The sequence below is a fragment of the Cryptomeria japonica genome, chromosome 6 (genome assembly GCF_030272615.1).
Source record: "Cryptomeria japonica chromosome 6, Sugi_1.0, whole genome shotgun sequence".
NCBI lineage: Eukaryota > Viridiplantae > Streptophyta > Pinopsida > Cupressales > Cupressaceae > Cryptomeria > Cryptomeria japonica.
Genome location: NC_081410.1, coordinates 281128978 through 281147577, shown reverse-complemented (window position 1 = coordinate 281147577; position 18600 = coordinate 281128978).

The following is an 18600-nucleotide window of genomic DNA, read 5'->3' as shown; positions in this document are numbered from 1 at the left end:
TCTAGGGCATAAAGGCTAGAGACTTTCCTCCATTTCGGTGGGAAAGTTTTGTTACATGTCGGGATCTGTTTTCCTTTTCAGGAAGAGAAATGCTATGGAACAAACTGAGCATCTAGGGGTCCATCTAGGAGAGTCAGGGTGATATCGGCATGGCTCAAGTGTTTTTGTTTCTACCAAAAATCGGTTGAGGATTTTGGTTCTACCTCATCGTGAGATCAACATGTGGATAAGAATATTTTGTAACAGAATTGTGTACAACCTCTAAGGCTTGGTTCTGCTGACAAGTGTATTTTGGCCTGAAGCTTGTTGCTCCCTTATCTTCTATAAAAGCAAATTCAAGGCCATTAGTTAGGGTCTAAATTATTTGAGAAAGATCTCTATAAAATAGATTTGTTCTGCAGGGTTAGGTACCAGGTAGTTCTAGAGAGTCATAGGAAATAACAAGGACTATAATGTTATTTTGCAGAGCAAAAAAGTAATAGAACAGTTGCAAGTTCCCTTTTTCAAGTGGGTTATTTTGTATTTGAATTTGTTGGCTATCATCTAATAAAAGATAGCTTATGACATTAATGCAAATATATTTTCCTAATCTTTACTCTCCTGTGTGCGATTTTATCTTCTTTTAAGCAAATGGGATCAAGGGTTTCGTTTATTTGTTGTATTGTTATGATGTATGTATTCTTCCATTCAATGCTTTAGTCCAAGGGGTTAATTAAAATGCTTGAATGAGATTATAGAGAAAATAAGGCTTGCCATAGGATTTGATAAATAGTTCAGATGAAGGATTATAAGCAGAGCAATATTGTAAGGCAATATTATTTTAGGCCAAACTAGCTTTTAGACGAAATTTTATCAAATTTTCATTAACACTTTTCATAGACTCTATTACCCAAATGAATAAGGCACTGGTATTCGCTAGAAAATGTCATTAGGTTTTCAGCTTCCGGTTTATCTTCTTTATGATTTCTCAGAACAAATCTTATAAATATCAAAATATCATTTGCTAAGTTTTATGTATTTTTTGAAAGTCATCCCACCCTCTCTCATACTCCAGCTTAAGGTTGAGGATCATTGAAGGATTTTCCATCCTTGAGCATTCTCCCTTTCTATCGAGTCTTATTATGAGATAATCTGCTTTGCTTTAGTAAGTTCCTGAGTATCGTTGCAGAGAGCAGGAGATCTTACTGAAGGGATCACCCTCCCTAGTTTTGTAGAGCCTAATGTGCAGAAGGACTTTTATGTCCTTGTTATTATTGGTCCAAGCCTGACAAATATTGATCGTTAGAGGTGGCTCTCCATAGATATTTGGAAGATATTAGCTTGGTCTCTGCCCTGTAGTAGTGTAAACCCATCATCCATTTTGGGAACCAACAGGGGGCAATAATACCATTATAAAAAGACTCCTGTAAAATATTTATTTTCATCTTGATACTGTGCACAGAATACAATTGAATGCTTTCTAGATTTGGTTTTACATGTTATATTGCCTAAAGTAGTCAATATTATATGAGGATTCCTATATGATGTGAAGTTCTTATTATGTTAATTTGAATATCAAGGATATTTCAGATTGATCAAAGAATTTTTAACATTTTTGTATGATTTGTCTGCTTGGTTCTCTTAAGGAGATATTAAACTCATGTTGATAAACCATAGTAATAAGATAACTCATTAACCATGTAAGGAGTCAAATAATTGATAGATTCATACAAGGTGTGAATATAAAAATTGTCTAACAGGATGATCCAAAACCATTAAAGAGACATAAGATTGTCTCTATTGCCTAGTGGATAGAAGGCACTGATCACCTAAAACATAAATTCTTAAAACATTACTTTTACATATATTTTTCAGTTTCAATGTTAGAGGTAGGAGTAGGAAGTAGACTTGTACACAACTATCTATGTTAGACATTCATGCAAGTTTGAAGTAGAGGGTGATTTAGTTAAATAAATTATAATTTGCTTAAACATATTGAAGGTACACCTGCCTTGGTATTATAGAGCCAAAAGTGTAGGGGAGTTTGATCATTTTTCATCAATCTCGTTCGTTGGCCAAATTCGGTGTTGAGATTGATCATAAAGCTTGGCATACTTTTAGGGTTCAACAACCTACGATTTTATCTCTAACAGATCCTACTTACCTATCTAGAAGTTACAAGACCAAGGTGACCTACCACCCTAGTCCTAATAATTTAGCCTAAATTTTCAACTACAGGTTCTAATTCATTTTCCCATATTAGATCTCTATCTGTGGCTTTGTGTGAAGTCTATAGCATTTTATTATTACTATTTTACTGCAGTTATCCATTGCTTTATCCTAAACTTTACAATGCAAATCCAATTTTGACTCTAAAAGGGGGGGGAGAACAAGTACATCTAATCAATATCTTAGCCCTTTTCCTAATTGAGTTGTGGCTAGTTCCATTTGATTTACCCTGCCTTTTAATGTAATGGTTAATTGGGTGATATTAGTGGTTTTATTATCTTAATTAGTGAAACCCTAATTTCCAAAATATACCGTTATAATCCTAATCAATAAGATTAGGGTGGAATAAAGGGAAGTCATCATCAATTTTTTGCAAAGGCTAGGGATACAAATATTTAAGGTGAAGATAGATGAATAATCAAGATCTCAAAAGGAATCAGTCTAGGTATTGTCAATAGAATGTTTATCTTTGCAAGGGGGATCAAAGTCTACCATTGTACCTTCACTAGAAGTCTCAAATCTATCAAAAGTGTGAATCTCCTTATTATTAGATGACTTAGTACAACTGAAAAGCACTACCAATGGTCCACAACCTAATCCTTTGTTTCCATGTCATGTCTTGGACTGGAGATGCTCTTTAATACCTTGTTCATGAGGTCCTAGGCCATTATGGCCATCATATTATTGTTGTCCCATAATAGAGAATATTGTACCATAGTTTTCAATAGGTATTGTAACAATTTCTTGATCTTCCTTGTCTTTATAGAGCCAATTAAATATATCATCCTCAATGTCTTCTTCAAAAAGATCACCCCTATTTGTGAGTGTGGTAGGTTTTTATTGCATGGCAACTTTGGGATCAGGTTATATCATTTGTGTTTTAACATAAGATTTAGGTGATAACTATAATTTCCCAATGCAAAAGGATTTATTCATATCATATTAACCATAGCCCATATCATAGACATGTGACACAATTTCGTATTTGAAAGTGGAAGCAATAGAGGACTTGGTAGAAGATGTAGAGGATAAAGCTTCAACATTCATAGGTACTTGGTATGAGGGTGTTCCTCTTAGGTTGCTACAATACTACAAGGGGTCAAAATCACTGGGCATTGTAATTTAAGTTATATTTAATGGGAATTTCAAGCATTGGTGGAAAGTGAAAGATACAACTTGCATAGTGTGAATCTATGGGCAACCAAGGAGAAGACTATAACCAAGCTCAAGGTCCAAAACTTGACATAGGGTATCTTGGACTTTAGGATCAACATAGATAAATAAGAAAATCACTCCATTGGAAGGCCACTCATCATCATCATAGACTTTGATAACAATTCTCCACGAAACTTAAATAGCATCCTCAAAGTATCCCAAGATTTTGACCAATTTCAAAGTACAGATGTTCAAGCCTTCGCCACCTTCTATCAAGACTTGTCTAATCTTATGTGTGTTCACAAAGACTTCCAAGTAGAGGGGATCATTATGAGATGGCTTATGATAGGAGATGTCAGTTTTAGTGAAATTAACATTATAGGAAGTAGTGAGGTGTCCTACCATGGCTTGATATTGATCGGCAATTATGTTAGTTGGTGCAGATGCATTTTGTAATGCTTTATCAAGGATATCTTTATGAGTAGGAGAAATACGTAGGAGATTAATGATAGATATTTGTGTTGGTATCTTTCCCAAATGGTCTAGAAGATTATACTGACTAGAAGATTGTGATTTTGAAATGGCCCATTGAAGGGTCACTTTGGATCTATGAGTAACAACTGCACACTCAAGATTTTTATTTTTGATAGTTATGGTTGAAACATGGTCATCAACTTGGTCAAATTGATTAATTGTGTATTCATAACCCACACTAGCATAATCGACACTATTATCAGTTCCTTGAGTAGAGGCATCTCCCTTTCCATGATCATGTAAGGGATCCTTGAAAACCACATGCTCACTATTAGATGTTCTTGTTGGGATTTCAATCAAAATATAACCTTGGTCAATGAGATCTTGAATGATTTTTTTCAGTTTGAAGAAATTGGAAGCTATATGCCCTTTTGTTCTATGGTAATCACAAAAATCAATATATGTCCATTGTTGGGTCTCAAATCAATAGATTGGATAGGTTCTAAGGAAATGCCAACTCCTATGATCAAACCCTCCAATTGACTTGGGCAACTTATAGAGTGAACCTATTTGGTTACTAACTCTCTCACTTTAGGCTCTGCAGGACCTAGGCAGGTATACCTACTCACTAGTTGTTCCTTCAACTAATGCTTTTTATAGCAGATTTAGTGTCTTAATATGATATCTCCTAGTCTCAGAATGGCATAAGTTTCTTAAACAGATTGATTTCAGATGTGTGTATTGATCTATGTATCTTACAAAAGTATATATGTTACACTTTGGCTAAATTACCTACTATACCTGCTCTACTAATCCTAATGCTTAAAAGTAAAGGGTGATTGGTATGGTTAAAGGGTTTGTTACAAATGATCAATGCCTTTCCTCTTATTTGGGCTATAGAGTCTTATATTTCTTCAAGACTTATTGTGTAAACTTATGAGATAGTTTTTAAACCCACCCCCTCTTGGTGAGTCTGTAAGTTATTGTTTCTTATGAGCTCTACTTCAATGTCTATATTGTAAACCGCTTGAATGAATTTAACCCTAACTTTAAGAGACCATCCAAGGAAGAAATACAAGGAACAATTACAATTCACAAGTAAATCTTTTTTGATTCAAATCTATAATATGAAACAAAAGAATTTCACTGGAAGAACACAAATAACCTTATCTCCTTTAGATAATATCACAAGCAACTGCCTTCTGAAAATATGTTAACTCTCAACACATATGAGAAAGAAAATGCAACTAGTTATTTTTGATAAAAAGTTTAAAAGTACAAAATTGCCTCCACCTCTTGTATCTCTATTCTCCCCTCTTTACATTTTACATCACACATATATATGTGGTTGAATAGTTTTCATACCCCTTTGGGTGAAAAGACACCCCCTTTTAAATAAAAATAATTCCAAATCTCGAAATTGCCTTAGTTTATGTAATTAATTGTCACTTTACAAGTTGTTTAGGCATATTAGAGGTGTTTTAAGGCTATTTTATGGGTATATAATGGATTAATGGTCTTTAAATGATGTAAATACCCCCTTTGGTGCTTCACAATCCATTTTTTATGCCCATTATTGTGTTTATGTTATGGTTTCATATTGTGCAACAAATATAAAACATATTACTTGTACCTATTCAATATATATATGTATATATATATTTAGAATTTTTCTTGTTCCTTGTCTTGGAATCTGGAATTCTAAAAATTGCAAAATTTAGGGTTCCAACATCCACCACGCAAGTTCGACTTGAGGTTCATACTGTTGAATTTGATGGAGTGTGATTGCATTAGATTGGATTAATTTTTGAAGAGTTAATTCAATAGACTCAACCAATGGTGTATATTTACATTTTAGAAGATTTGGTTTGGATCCATTTTGGTAGTTTTTTTTAACAATGTTTGATTATTGAACATTACTGGAAGTTTGAACAGTGTTAGACCATTGAGAGTGAGATGTAGAAGCTCCTTGAAGAGTAATTATGGGTTTCAAGCATAATTAATATTTTTTGGATTGACCACACCATCATTGACTATGTTCTTATTCTTGTTCTAAAACTTAGATTTGTCATAAAATGAATGCTCTCTATTGCATTTGAATATTTTGATAGTTCTGGTGTTGATAAGAGCCCTTTCAAACCTAATCCCTTTGTCAATGACTTGTTTTAAATTGTCGAGACCTTGAACATCTAATTGGAACATCATCTCAGGGGTCAAGTTCGATATGAAGATATCAACCTTTTGTTTTTCAAAAATGTCAAATGGACATTTGCTAGAAAGGCTCCTCCATCTTTGTAAGAAAGAGGCAAAGGATTCCCTAGTTTTTTTATTGGTGTTATAAAGGTAACTCAAAGACACCTCATGGTCAATGTTAGAAGAGAAATTGGCAATTAAATTTTAGCAAGTCCTCCAAATGTTTTGATATCACAAGGGAGATGAGAGAAACATTCCATTTCCTGACCACCTAAACTTCATGGGAAGAGGCACATCAAATATGTGTCATTGTGAGAAACCTTTAGGTATGATATATAAAATTCTCTAACATGTTCAATTGAATCACTTTTCCCATTATATTTTTTGAATATAGGTATATCAAAGTTTTGGGGAAAAGGAGGCATAGGTATGTTTCTATCAAAAGGATAGGGACAAATGTCTTCAAATGAGTATGTCATTTTGGTTTGTCCCATTAGCATATTTGTGATTTGTTGTTGAACGTTTTGTAGTTGTTGAGCCAGTATATCAGTTGGTTGGAGAGGAGGACAAGCATTGTGATTCTAGAATTGAGGCATGTTGCTACTTGATATTTTTATAAGTGAATAACCAAGAGGATTGATGTTAGAATTAATGTTTTGTTGCACTGAGGATAGTGGAATTTGATATTGGTTGTAAGTTAAATTTTAATTCGATGGTGGAGGATAGGTCATGTTTTGACTAGGCCCCAAGTTTTTATGATGTGCCCTTGGGTATCTATTTTGATAAGTAGGAGGTGTAATATGTCGGGGATTGTTTTTTCGAAGAAGAGTATCTTGAATATGCTCATAAGATTTTGATTGTATGATCCACTAGTTGGAGGGGTATTCTCACTTAGAGAAGGAGGTGGAACATTTTGACTTGAGATTTGACTTGAGGTGGGATTGGTTGTACCTTGACTAATGTTTGGTTGGCTCAAAGGATTGACATTTATATTTTACGAGTTTATTGTAGTACTTGTAGTGTTGGTCATGGTGTTGGTTGAAGGGGGAGGCTGGTTATTATCTTATGAAGCTTGATTTTTGGGAGGATTTTGAATTGATGATGAAGATGAGGTATTGGCTTGGGTTTGTTTGGTTAGTGTTTTTTGATTGACCAAGTTTTGCTTAGGTCCTGTTTCATTTTGATTTGAGTGAGACATTTCTTTATCAATGAGTGACACACTTGGATTGGAAGATGTCAAATTTGGATTAGGTTGAGCTCCACTTGTTTCATGAATTGAAAGGTAAAAGTACATAATTGTGTCACGTTTCAAGCCAACTTATCAACACAAGTGAATTTAAGTAAATTTCCAACTAAAATTTAATTTAGTTAAAAATATGGTCTATATAGATTCATTATAGCTAAGTTATATATGGGCCACAACTTTTTCAATTGGAAGTGTCTACTAAATGTATATTTTATACCCCTTTGGGTCTACTTACCAATGTTTTTAAATTTTTTTTGAAAAACTTGATGTTTCAACACTCTTATAAATAATATTTTTAAAAAAATGTAAAAATACCCTTTTATAGATCTATAAGTGTATTTTATAAAATATATATCTTCTAATATTTAATTAGTTTTAAAATTTAAAAATTTATTTTTATTGAAAGTACAACACTAAAATATAAGGTTGATTATCTTATCAAGAAAAATAACTAAAATGTACTTTTTTTTATTAAATATGATTTAGTAGAGAAAAGAATCTATGTCAAGATGATATAATTCTTTTCTAATTTGGATAAATGATTAATAAAAAATGTGGTGCCAAATGGAAAGAGTTATATTTTAGTACATGCAATTTTTTAAATTTATTAAAAAATATGTATTTATTGAAAAAAGTAAAAAATATATTCATGCACTAAAGTTTCAAGTTATCAATAAACATAAAAAAATTGATTAAAAAAAGTAAAATTTACTATATAAAGTGTGATGCCTTGTGTAGCTTCAATTTCAACATTTTATTAGAAACTAAATTATAATGTTTATTTTATATAAAACTATATTCAAATAATTTTCTAATTTTTTTGAAAAATTACAAACATAAAATACAAAAAACAGTATGCATTTTATTAGTTTGTATCATTTCAAAATTCAAAACATATGTTTCAATTTCTATTGATTCAATTTAAAAAGTTGAATCAACATTGGCCATTTCCTTTATAAAAGTGTGACACAACTTTGAACTTTTACCCTAACGGTAAGCCAAAAAAATGTTGTTAAATTGGAAATCAAATGATGATGATGAACCCTCAGCTGGTTTTGGTCTATACTAATATGGATTAGGAAGTTAGCCAAATTGAGAAGATACATATGAGGTGAATTTTTCTTTGATATTTGAGATGCCAAAATCAGGGTGTAATTTGGCTCCTTGTTGTGCTAATAGTAGGATGTATCGATCTTGGTATGTTGTGAGAAGGGCATCCATTATGGATTCAATCTTATGATCTTGTAAGCCTTCATCAATATGCTCTTGGATTAAATTTTATTTAATATTTTCTATGGACATATCAAGAGGAGGTTCTAATGGATGTATGGGACTTGGGTTCCTTCTTTGGTAATAATAACTAGTCAGATTGATCGTGGGATCATCTTTAAATGGGTCCATCTTTTTCTTCTTACTTTAAGAACTAGTAATGACAAGCATAAGAGAGACTTGGAGACTCTAGAGATGAGATTCAAGCTATATGAAATCTAGGATGATGTTTTTGGACTTTTTGGAATGTATGGTTTTTTTGGATTTTTAAGGATTTTTCAAATGTTTTTGAGATTTTTGGGATTAGGAACATACAAAAGGAAAGATAACCTAGGATTGCCAAAAAAATGTCTAGACCTTGAATAATGAAACTTTATAATGGTTGTTTAGATAAACTCACACTAGATTGATGAGTACAAGCTCAATGGATAGGAGGATAGACTAGACTGACCCAAGATGAAGGCCAAATTAGTGATGAGAAAGATTCAAGGTCGTGACAAAAAAATGATTAACCCAAGGTTTTGATTAAGGAAAATTGATCTAGATGCAAGGAAAATGAGGTTGGTTCTAAAGATGCAAGGCAAATGCAAGGAAATGAAAGGTGCAATCCTACTAGTCTCCACTAAGTCTAAGTTTGAGATCAATTTTGGTAAATGCATCGAAATATTTTGGAACAAATTATTTTTGAAGAAAGAAGATAATTGAAAAGCATTAGAAGAAGAAAAAGAGGTTGTTTGACTTGGACTAGAACAACTCCATAATCCAAAATTCACAAGAGGGACCTAAAGAAGCCCATAAATTCAATTGACTTTGGTTGGTATAATGTTGGAGTTGAGAAAATACAACACCACAGGAGCCCAAATGATCTCTGCAAGCTGAAAAACCTATTACAAGGAGAAGCAAGGAAGCAAATCACAGAAGAAAGAAATACACAGAAAATATGCTCAAAAAGAGAGAGCTCAATATTCACAAAAATGTAATGTAATAATCCTCCTTCTTGTTACAAAGAAAAGAATGAACTTAACCTTTAATAGGTCAAGAAGCCCTAAAAGGGAAAACCTAGGTTTGCACATAATAATTAATAAAAGAATTAATTATTGTGCACCTAAAGTTAGCTTAAGTGTAAAAGAGATAAAGGGAACTTAAATAATTAAAAAAATATTGTTTAATTAATCAAGTAAATACCCAAATACTCTAACATATAACACATCAAATTTAACAAACATGCATAAGAAAGCACTTTCCTACTCAAGGTGACAAAGTAAATTACTTGATAGGCCCCCCACTATAATTAAATACCCATTCAAGCCGAATAGCTAAAGTTTAGGTGGCACTCACTTTGGGGCTCACACTAACACACCTTTCCTCTTACCTCAAAGCTCTAAAAATGTTGTGGTCAAGGGATTCTTGTATCACAATGAGGGTATCTATGGGGTAAAATTTGCACTCCCTAAACTATCAAGTATAGGGTAGGCTTCTAAACCACAAAGGTTCTTAGTAAGGGATCCAAGACCACTAGTTCCTGAGATAATAGTTGTTTAGACGTAGTTTGATAATTTTTCCATCAAAATATATCCTCACCAACATGTGTCCTACACAGAGAAACGAGACTCGCCCGAAATCGCCCAAACTCGGCGAGTCCGAGTCCGAGTCAGGCCAAACGAGTCCCAGGGGCTCGGACTCGAACTCGGCCGAGTCTGGAGAGTAAACTCGCTAGACTCGCCGAGTTGGCGATTTTGGCTCAAAATCGCCAGACTCGGCTACTGGCTGAGTTAATAAAATGACCAAAAAAAAAACATTTTAAAAAGTAATAAGTTTTTTTGGAAGGGCGAAATTTGACATTTTGGTCTCTCCGTCAGGATTATTTTATGGAATATAACATTTAAGTATAAGTGACATTTCCTTATATCTTTCTTCTTTCTTATACTTTAAGTTATATTCCATATATACTGTCAGGATGTTTGAGAGTGGTTTTGGGCCTCCAGGAGTTATATTGCAAAATCTAGTTTTTGGAGGATTCTTCAGTTTTCCAGACTTAGTCAAATTTTAGGATCAGGACATTCCAGACTTAGCCAAATTTCAGGGCATTTGAAGATCAGGATGACATTCCAGACTTTATCACTCACCAACTTGACCTAGCTTGGACCTTCAAGAATGATACTCACTCACCAAGCAAGACCCAATTAGCAACAAGAGCAAAACCAGGCCCTAAGGAAGACTCTCAAAGAAACCCTAATTCAGACTTGTAATAAGTTTTTTTGGCCTTGCGGGGCGCTGCCCCTCGACCTCGCCCTGTATCGCGACAGGGAGCACGCAAGGGGCACTGCCCCTTGACCCCACCTTGGGGGCACTGCCCCCAAACCCCTGTCGAAAAATATGGGGGAAACTGCATCAATAGAAGTAGAGAAAATTTAACCTTCGAGTCTGACATTGATTGGATCGACCAGGTAGATATAGAGGTTGAGATTGTAGCCATGGCAGAGGAGGAGCGGAGAGCACGAGCACAGACAGGAGATTCAGAGGCAGATAGTGACACAGATGTTCCTGATGTTGGTGAGCATGGCATGGTGTCATGGGGAGCGGCTATGGCAGTCGAATCATCTAGGACCTACCTTAGACGCCTTCGCAGGGGGCTGGGGCCGGAGGGTGCAAGCTCCTCTGAGCCATAGACTTGTAGTTGTATTTACCTTTGGTATTTGTATGAAACATTTGATGATGATCATATGATGACATGGATTTTTTATTCCATGAGTTTTGTAATATTGTATACATTTGACAATATTTATATATCTATGTTTGTTATTTTCTTCAGCTACAATTTGCGTTTATGCTTATGTGATTGATGTATACTTGTGTATGTAATCAAATGAGCCGAGTTTGATGATGTTATTGTGTCTTTAAGGTGTATTCAATAAAGGGTGTCTGAAACAAGTTTTAAATATTTAAAAATCTCTAAATTTCTTGAGTTTTTCACTATCTCGAGTCCAGCCGAGTCTGGAGCCGAGTCTGACGCCGAGTCCCGAGTCCGAGTCCGAGTTGGCCTTGCCGAGTCCGAGCCGAGTCCGAGTCCCGTTTCTTTGGTCCTACATCACTAGAGAACACATAGGAACCAATCAATGGGTCTTCACTAACTTGACCTAAATATTTCACTCTCGGTCCTTTCTATAGCCCATTGGAGTTGTGTACTTGTGGTCAAACCCTGAGGTGATGTGGTCCCCGGGTAGGCCTCCTACTAAAAGAAAAGAAAGTGCCATTATGCATTTCTCATGCACACCAGATCTATGAAGGCAAGGGGATAGGATATGCACATAATAGTTTATCCATCCTAGGCAAACACACAAATGTGCAAAACACGAAAGACATGATTCATTTTAAAGCACCAACTTGAAATGTTATCTAGTTTATGAAGAAAGCAAAGATAATAGAAAGCAATATAAGACCCTACAATACCACAAATTAGAAGTTTTAAGTAAGAACCCCTTTCCACACTTTGGTCCTGCAACAAGATTATTAGTTATTTTAAGAGGGCATCTTTGTCAAGTGAAATAAGAGCTATAATGTATTGTTAGTACCAAAATTAGATAGTAGAGAAACTCTATCATGAAGCAGTGAACAAAACCCTAATTACAAGGTGAAAATGTAAGACTAAAATAAAAAAACACAGGTATATCTTCAAAAGCACCTCACTATCTATTAGATGCACCATAGTATTGATCAATAGTGCCACACTATGCATCAATGGCGCCACTCCTCATCAATAGCACCACTTTTCTAATCTAATTTACAGTCAAATTGCAAATCAAGAGTGTCATAGTCCATCAAATGTGCCATTATGTTCCCAAAGAGCCCCAAGTCACTGTTTCATAGTTAGAGACCTACGAATACATCAAAAAAATCACAAAATGGATCAAATCTAATATGTGGAGTCCCACCAAGTGTGCTAGAAATGTAGACTAAAAAATTGCAATGCTAAGATCATCCTAGGATCATCAAATCTTCAAATATAAGCTAGTATCTAGTCTAACCTATAAAGAATGTGATACGAGAGTAACAAGCATAAGAACTTCAAATATTCAAGCATATCATTCTCAAATATTAAACATTATGATCATAATGACAATAAGACATGATAAGAAAAGAGAAACAAACAGAAAATTAATGAAATCATAAGCATGAAACTATGAATATCAAAGCATCAATCAAAAAATACCTCAAAGGTCTCCATAGTTCTCAAGTCTCCTTCAAAATTTTAGAAGATTTACCCTTAAAAATCTACAAGAACAAAATAAGATAAAATAAGAGCTCAAGTATGGTGGTTAAACTAAAAAGGGAGGCAAATATTTGAATATATAGACATGGAAGGAATTTGAACAATGATTGAGTTCGAATTGAACATAGAAGAGATTGTGTTAGTGTAGGTTTTTTATTTTCTCTTATGTTGGGGAATATTCATTTTTCCTACACATTATTAAGATTGCTTAGGTTATATTAGAATAGTTAGTATGAGGACATGTGGCATAATCCTACAATCACATGTGTCATTCACACCCACATTTGGGTAGTTGAATGTCACACCCTCTTTTGGATTTATTTGCCACCTCCCCATAACCATTTTTTTGTCTTTACTTGAGTTGGCATAACCATGTACTTGGCATTTACCAAGTAGGTAAAACTCCCTCCTATTTTGGGCTACAAGGAGTTATTATTCCTCTTTGGTTTTGTATGCCCATATTTTGTTATATAAACAAGCCCTCACCTCTCCCTATGCTAACTATTGAGAATGTGAACACTAGCTTAGATTATGAGTCTAGTTTAGTGCTAGGAGAGTGTTGAGTTTTGTTCATCTCTGGATTCTTGTCTTGTTTTCCTTCAATCACATTGATCTTGGGTGGCTTTGCAGCTAAATTTAACAGGTATCAGAGCTACCAGTGAGTTGTGGGTTACAAGTTTATTAGGAATCTAGAGTCATTCTTTTTCAAAGCATAGTATGATATTCTCTTACATCCAATGATGTCCCAAAGAATCAGAAAGGCTTGAAGAAATTTCAGTTTCTAGGGGGGTTCTTATTTCTTGCTTATTAGTGGAGGTGTTTTGGAGCTTCTTGGAGAAAATATGAGCTTGCCATTGAGTTTAAAGCAATCGAGAAAGTCAGATTTGCCTCTTGTTTCGTTCAAATCGGACACCAGATGCAAATTTGGTGAAGGTTCGAAGCATAACTTTCATGGTCATATTTGGAGGGTAATTGATTTTTTGAGGAATTTTGAAGCCAAAAGAACAATGCCATCGCGTCTAGAAGGCCCAAAAAACTAATATTGACTACCAATTTGTCAATTTTGGATGAAGTCAAATTTGAAGCAAAATTTTTTTAAGAGATGAGCCTTATGACCCACTTGCCAATAGTACGAAATTGAATTTTTTTTTTTAAATATGTATATTTTTCCTGCTATTAAAAAAATAATATATTGTTACTATTGAAAAAAAAAATGTAGTGTTTATTATTGTAAAGATTTTGAATTTTGTATTGAAAAAGTTTTTTGAAAATTAAAAAAATATATATAAAAATTAAAATTAAAAAAAATTAAAAAATCATTTTGTGGTACCTGTGTAGTACCAATAGCTCGCGCAAGCACCATAGCACCCGCAGGGTACCTGCTAGGTACCCTTGGGCCCCACAGAGGTGCGAACCCTTGAATTGCTGCTTTGGTCGGGGGACCCCATGCACAGGGTTTGGGTGAGGTGTATAAAACCCCACAAAATTCAAAATAATTTTTTATTAAAATATTCAAACTCTTCATTCCTGCTTCGTACCTACAACTTGGTCCTCAAACTTTGTGCTTGGGGTTTGACTAAAATTTTAAAATCTGAAAGATTTGGTATCTGTTTTAGTGGGACTACTATATTTTAGTAATATTTTTAGCGGTTAAGTGTAATTTGACAGTATTCCATTTTTACATGGTCATTTTTTGGCACGTCTATCAAAATACTGGCATATTTGGTGAAAGGTTGTTTCCACCTGGCAGTAATTCATTTGGCAGTGTATCTAAAATTGGTGCAATTTTAATCCGGTAGGCAGATCAACTAAATTTGGTTGTTTCTCCAAATTTAGTGGCAGTTTGCCAAACTTGGTGGAGATTATTATATTCAAAATTTGACCCCCATTCTATTGAAGTTTTCAATTTTAAACCTCAACTTCAAGAGCTTGTTTCCAGCCATACGAAGTCATTTTTCAGTGCAATTTTTTTTTGATTTGGAGCAAAATTTTGGGCTTTTCATAGTGAAGTTATTATTTTTTTGCTCAAAACTTCCCAATTTTCTAGAAAGTCAGGTTTTTCATCAGATTTGAAGGACAATCCTCATTTTTTTAACTTCGAACGTATGTAACATTCACATATGACCTTAGATCGAGGTGCCATTTTTTTTTTAAGTTGATATTTTTTCAAGAAATACATATTGGTGCTATTATGAGGTTCTCATATTGAGATTTAATTGTACTTTTAGTATTTGAGTCCACTATTGGATATTGTAAAACTTTAGAAAACAACTCCAGCATTGTAATCACACTGATTTATAAATTCCACAATCATTTTTTGTTTGGGGGGATTATTGATTAAGGGAAAAAGGGGGTCTCTCTTGTTGTGTGTGTTTTTGATCTTCTTACTTGTGCTCTTCTTTTCCTATTCGTGTGGATCATTCTAAGATTTCATTTCTTACACCTTATAATTATACAACGTGGCATCAACATGCATGGAATGCACTAATGCAACTAGGCTATACTCTATATGTTGAGCAAAAATCAGTTGAACCTACAAAAGATAAGGAAAAGATAAAATGGATGCTTGAACAAACTATATCTCTTGGATGTCTTCGTAGTTTGGTTTCCCTTGATCTTATGTTTTCAGATTGAAGCATGTAAAAATTCAAATGAAGTTTGGGAAAAGCTAAAAACATTGTATGGTACTAATGATGAAGTAAAAGGCTATTAGATTGATAATGTTTTGATGAGCCTTGATCCAAAGAACTTTGAAAACATCCAGGACTTCATAACAAAAGTTAATGATTTGAGAGCACAATGTAAAGAATGTGGTATTGAGAAAAAGGGCATTCAGTTGGTCTATTTAATGTATTAAAGAAATTGGGTCTTGAATATGCATCTTTTGTTTCTTGCTTTCATACTCACAGGCTAACTATGAGACTAGCTTATGTTAAGCCTTCATTTGCATCTGTTTTGAGATGTTGATACATGAACAATAAAAGATTCTTTATATAGGTCTCATTAAGCCATCAAAGAATCAGGTCTTGGTGGTTGGTCATCCTAAGGGATATAAAGTGTCAGGGCAATATGAAAATAGACAAAATAACTTCAAGAACAAACCACATACAAATCAAGCACAAAATAAATCATCTTCAAAAGGTGATTCATCTAAGAAGGAGAAGTCTACTTGCTCATATTGCAGGAAGACTAGACATGAAGAACATTTTTGTTATAAGAAAGATATTGATGAACTAAAATATCTTCTTAAGAAGAAGAACATTGAAGACTAGACATGAAGAACATTTTTGTTATAAGAAAGATATTGATGAACTAAAATATCTTCTTAAGAAGAACAACATTGATCTACCTTTTCGAATGTCTAAGTCAACTTCTTCTTCCAATTCAAAATAGTCAGGATAGATACCAAGGTAAAAGGTTGCAGTACTTGCTTCTGAAGCAACTAAAGGTAAAGGTAAAGCTCTTTGAGCTACTATAAGTTATGAATCAGGGAGATGGCTCCTAGATTTTGGAGCTTCTCATCATATGGCTTCTACATAGTCTATGTTCTCTTCTTTTGAGCCTTGTGTTATGCCACCTATTCTAATGGGCAATAGTGTGATTGGGAAAGGTTCTATTGATATTGGGGATGGGACTTTTAACAATGTTTTGTGTGTACCTCGTCTATCAAACAATATTCTTTCCATCTATCAGATTATGCATGGTGGAACAAGAAATATTGTGGAATTCAAACCTAATTCAGTCATCATTTGAGACTTGATGATGGTTCTGATCCTTTAGATGTTGATCACACTCCTAGAGTGAACATTGATTTTGAAGAGAACTTTGGTTACTTGAATATGGGTATTCTCACATCAAATCTAGTTATTGAACCTTGCATTCCTTCTCCTCCATCTATTGTTGCTTTTGAGGATATCTGTGTTACAACATATGATTTAGTGCATTAAGAAACACATCATCTTCTAGATCCAGTTTCATGGGATGACTACTTGACAGACATTGCAAGATTGTTTGTGGAGTCTCATATTTCAGAATTGGGAGACATATTAATGACATTCGTCTTCTCTTTGATGAAGTTGATTCTTCTTCAATTGTTGTGGAGGAACCTTTGGATCCTCTTGTTCATTCTCCACGTGATCATTCATTGCAGTTTGACATGAGTGTGGATACTTTTGAGCAACATTTGGAGGAGGCATCTTTATCTTCAGATGATCATTCATTGCAGTTTGACATGAGTGTGGATACTTTTGAGCAACATTTGGAGGAGGCATCTTTATCTTCAGATGATCATTCATTGCAGTTTGACATGAGAATGGATACTTTTGAGCAACATTTGGAGGAGGCATCTTTATCTTCAGAGGAGATATTAGAGTCTTTAGATCTTCTCCGACATACATCTCTACTAGGTTCTGGATTTTCATCTTCATTAGTGTGGCCTAGAACGCCTGATTTCAATGTGAATTTTTTTGACATCGACATGGAGACACTTGAGCAGTTTTCAAATACTTCATACATTTTGCACTTTCTTCCTGCATATTCATTTCAAGAATGAGAAGATAGTCTACATACACCTTTGGTTTTATTTCTTCCTAAGGGGTAGAAAGTTGTTCGACGATCATGGTCCATCTTCTACATTCAGTTTTGAGCATCAACCATTGGTACAATTGATTACTTTTGGGAATGCTACATAGTCTTTCTTATCCTTTCTATTTCAGAGAGGACTTATTCCTCGCATGGGTTATTTATTGTGTTGGGAAATTTATTTTCTTCTCTCTCTTTTGGGGAGGAGTTTTGTCCCACTGGGTTTTCTCCTTTTTTCAATTTGTGAGAGATTATTTTGTACATGGGTACCTAACATGGTCTATTAGCCAGGACACATATTTTTGTATTTTCACCCACCTAAGCTACACTTAAGGGGGTTGTTAGTGTAGGTTTTTTATTTTCTCTTATGTTGGGGAATATTTATTTTTCCTACACATTATTAAGATTGCCTAGGTTATATTAGAATGGTTAGTATGAGGACATGTTGCATAATCCTACAATCACATGTGTCATTCACACCCACATTCGGGTAGTTGAATGTCACACCCTCTTTTGGATTTATTTGCTACCTCCCCATAACCATTTCTTGTCTTTACTTGAGTTGGCATAACCATGTACTTGGCATTTATCAAGTAGGTAAAACTCCCTCCTATTTTGGGCTACAAGGAGTTATTATTCCTCTTGGTTTTATATGCCCATATTTTTTTATACAAACAAGCCCTTACCTCTCCCTATGCTAAGTAATGAGAATGAGAACACTAGCTTAGATTATGAGTCTTGTTAAGTGCTAGGAGAGTACTGAGTTTTGTTCATCTCTGGATTCTTGTATTTCTTTCCTTTAGTCACATTGATTCTAGGTGGCTTTGCGACTAAATTTAACAGATTGAACTTCTCAGATTGTGTAGGAGAAACATTTCCAAAGATAGGGAGAGACTGGAGAATTTAATGAAAAGAATCGAAGGACAATTGATAGCGAGTGTCAAAAAGTGGAGAGAGTGGGGAAACATCATAATTAAATAATTAAATTATTTAATTTCATGGGCAAGCGGTAATGGTAAACATATATTCATCTTTTTACTGGACTAAGGAGTGAAAGGATAAATGAATTTATTTCTTTAACCATAGAGGAATAGTTAGTTATTTAAATAATTTAATTATAAAAAGACTTTAGGAGAAAATGATGGGAATAATTAATTATTTAAAAGTAAATTAATCATGGTATAAATGATAATTAATTAAATAA